The sequence below is a fragment of the Myotis yumanensis genome, unplaced genomic scaffold (assembly GCF_028538775.1).
Source record: "Myotis yumanensis isolate MYYU_CA2020_CCGP unplaced genomic scaffold, mMyoYum1.0.hap1 SCAF_6, whole genome shotgun sequence".
Taxonomy (NCBI): domain Eukaryota; kingdom Metazoa; phylum Chordata; class Mammalia; order Chiroptera; family Vespertilionidae; genus Myotis; species Myotis yumanensis.
Window position 1 is genome coordinate 98,134,787 of NW_027223757.1, and position 3,595 is coordinate 98,138,381.

A 3,595-nucleotide genomic window follows, 5' to 3' on the forward strand; every position below is an offset into this window, starting at 1 on the left:
AAACCACAAAGTCTAAAAATAAAAGAACTGTCAACAGAGTCCTATTTCCAGTGAAAATATCCTTCAGCAATATGGGGAAAATCACGGCACCTCAGGAAAGAGACCACAAATGTAAACAAGAATTGATAAAGAATAACATCCAAGGAGAAACCAAGATGGCGGCATAGGTAAACACCTAAAATTTCTGCCTCGCACAATCACTTCAAAAATACAACTAAAAGACAAAAGAGACATCATCCAGAACCACAGGAAGGCTGGCTGAGTGGAAATTCTACAACTAGAAGGAAAGAGAAAAGCACACAGACTCAGAGGAGGTGCAGAAGTAAAGTGCAGAGGTATGGAGGCTCGAGCGCGAGTGGAAAGGGGCTGGCAACTGAGGACACAAGTGTCTTTTTCAATCGGGAGGGAGGCACTAGCTCCCAATGGCCCTGACTCCACTTCTGGGTGAGTCTCTGGGAACCCAGACTCATACGGGGAGAAACTGGACTGTCTGGCAGCGGGCAGAACTCGAGGGCAGCTTTCTCTCAGAGGTGCTTGCAGTGATTACCAGGACACTGAGATGCGGGGCCTCTTAGGGTAGGACCGAGGAACAGCCATAGCTAGTTGCTCCGCCCTGTTGATCCCCTGAGGCCCCTCCCCACCCACGCTGTGCACAGAGGCTTCTGTATATGAATGACCTGGCCCTTTGCAATCTAAAATTACCTAACAAACTGCAGCTTGGTCAGAAAGACCCAGAACATCCAAAAGAAGGCCCAAGGCCCCACAGCAGCTTGCTTCACAGCTGGGCCTCATCTGGGCACCTCCAAACCCCAAACAAGGAAGAGAAACCTGCGGATCTCTTCGTAGCTCCTGCTGGGTAGCCTCAGCAGAGGCTAAATTAGCACCTCCTTAGAGATCCAAGAGCCAGTGTACCCAGTGGTCAGAGTGGGACCATCCAGATTACAACTCCTCAGATCCATAAGGGACACACTCAGGGGGCAGACTCAGTGAGCACCAAAGCGCCACTGAAGCAAGTCTTGCCCCAGAAGGGTGTCTCCAGCACAGAAGTTCTCCCACTGTAGACACAGCTGATTCTCACAGCCAATTGGCCTGGAGGTCAATTCCTCCCAGTGATACCTACAACAATCAAGGCTTAACTAAACAAGACTGTGCACACAGCCCACAAAGGGGTGCACCAAGAGTGTCCACCTCAGGTAATTGGGGAGGCTGAACCACTGGGCCCTATAGGACACCTACCACAGAAAGCCACTCTATCAACACAGGGAAGCATAAAAAATGCGGAGACAAAGAAAAAGATCACAAATGACAGAAATGTGCCGAAGTCCATTTATTGTCTTCACTAGCTGAGTATAGACAGAGACCCCAAAAAGTTAGTAACCTTGAAGCCCTAGCAAAGGTCAGGGCTGTGCACCACCCAGTTTATCTAGATATTGGTAGCTGAAGCAACCTCCCTACCTTCTGTGTGTCATTCAAACCACCTTACCCTAGGGCTACCCCAGACAAACCACCTTACCCTAGGGCTACCCCAGACAAACCACCTTACCCTAGGGCTACCCCAGACAAACCACCTTACCCTAGGGCTACCCCACATCAAATAAAAGGTTGGAGTGGCCTGAGTTTCGCTGGAAGTCCTTCCGGACTTGCCCGCCTGGTCCCCCGTATTCCAAAATTAACTCATGTCATTTCTCTCATTTGTGTGCGGCCCCTCTTTCAGATACCGAACTCTACTCCACGCAGAACGTGGAGGGAAACTTACTCAACAGAAATGGAGGAAAGCAAACTACTGGATATAGAGTTCAAAACTACGGTTATAAAGTTTTTCAAGAATTTTCTAGAAACTGCTGATAAATTTAGGGAGACCTCGAGGATATGAAAAAGGACCAACTAGAAATTAAGCATACACTGACTGAAATAAAGAATAATATACAGAGATCCAACAGCAGACAAGAGGATCCCAAGAATCAAGTCAAAGATTTGAAATACGAAGAAGTAAAAAACACCCAACCGGAAAAGCAAAAAGAAAAAAGAATCCAAAAATATCAAGATAGTGTAAGGAGCCTCTGGGACAGCTTCAAGCGTCCCAACATCTGAATTATAGGGGTGCCAGAAGATGAGAGAGAGCAAGATATTGAAAACCTATTTGAAGAAATAATGACAGAAAACTTCCCCTACCTGGTGAAAGAAATAGACTTACAAGTCCAGGAAGCGCAGAGAACCGAAAAAAAAAGGAATCCAAAGAGGACCACACCAAGACACATCATAATTAAAATGCCAAGAGGAAAAGACAAAGAGAGAATCTTAAAAGAAGCAAGAGGGAAAAAGTCAGTTACCTACAAGGGAGTACCCATACGACTGTCAGCTGATTTCTCAACAGAAACTTTGCAGGCCAGAAGGGAATGGCAAGAAATATTCAAAGTGATGAATACCAAGAACCTACAACCAAGATTACTTTATCCAGCAAAGCTATCATTCAGAATTGAAGGTCAGATAAAGAGCTTCACAGACAAGGAAAAGCTAAAGGAGTTCATCACCACCAAACCAGTATTATATGAAATGCTGAAAGGTATTCTTTAAGAAGAGGAAGACGAAAAAGGTAAAGATAAAAATTATGAACAACAAATACATATCTGTCAACAAGTGAATCTAAAAATCAAGTGAATAAAAAACCTGATGAACAGAGTAAACTGGTGAACATAATAGAATCAGGGGCATAGAAAGGGAGTGGACTGACAATTCTCGGGGGGGAAAGGGGTGTGGGGGATGGGGGAAGAGACTGGACAAAAATCGTACACCTATGGATGAGGACAGTGTGGGGGGGGGGTAAGGGCAGAGGGTGGGGTGGGAACTGGGTGGAGGGGAGCTATGGGGGGAAAAAAGAGGAACAACTGTAATAATCTGAACAATAAAGATTTATTTAAAAATCCAAATCTCAAAAAATATATGAAATATATTCAATATCATCTCTCCAGGTAAACTCAAATTTATTCCTCCATTACTTACTTACCTGGATAGCTAAAATTAAATAGGTTTATAATATTAATTATTGGCAAGTATCTGCAGGATCTGGAACTCTCATTCACTGCAGTTGGTTGTATAAGTTAGATAAAAGGATGCTAAACTGTATCTACTAAAACTAAACATATGCCTACAGCATGAGTCATTAAATTTACTGCTTTTATATATCCAAAAGACATGAGCATATAGGTCCTCAAAATCATATGTGAAAGGATGCTTAGCGTATCTTTATTCATAATATTTTCAAATTAGAAACAACTTACAAATCTGCTTACAGGAAAATGGAAGAGTGGTAGTAAATTCAAATAATAAAATACTACACACCTACAAAAAAAGAGAATAAAATCTTGATATGAAGAACAATATGGGTTAATTTCATAGATTTTATGTTGAGCAAAAGAAGTGAGACAAATGAGAATACATCATATAAATCCACTGATATGAGTTTCATGAGCTGATGGTACTATCAATGATTATAAAGGTCAGAAAATTAAGAAATTCTGAGGGTCGTTGTCGGAAAGGGGAATGAAAGAAACTTCTAAAATCTTGAAAAAGATTCTACATCTTATATTGGGTGTTA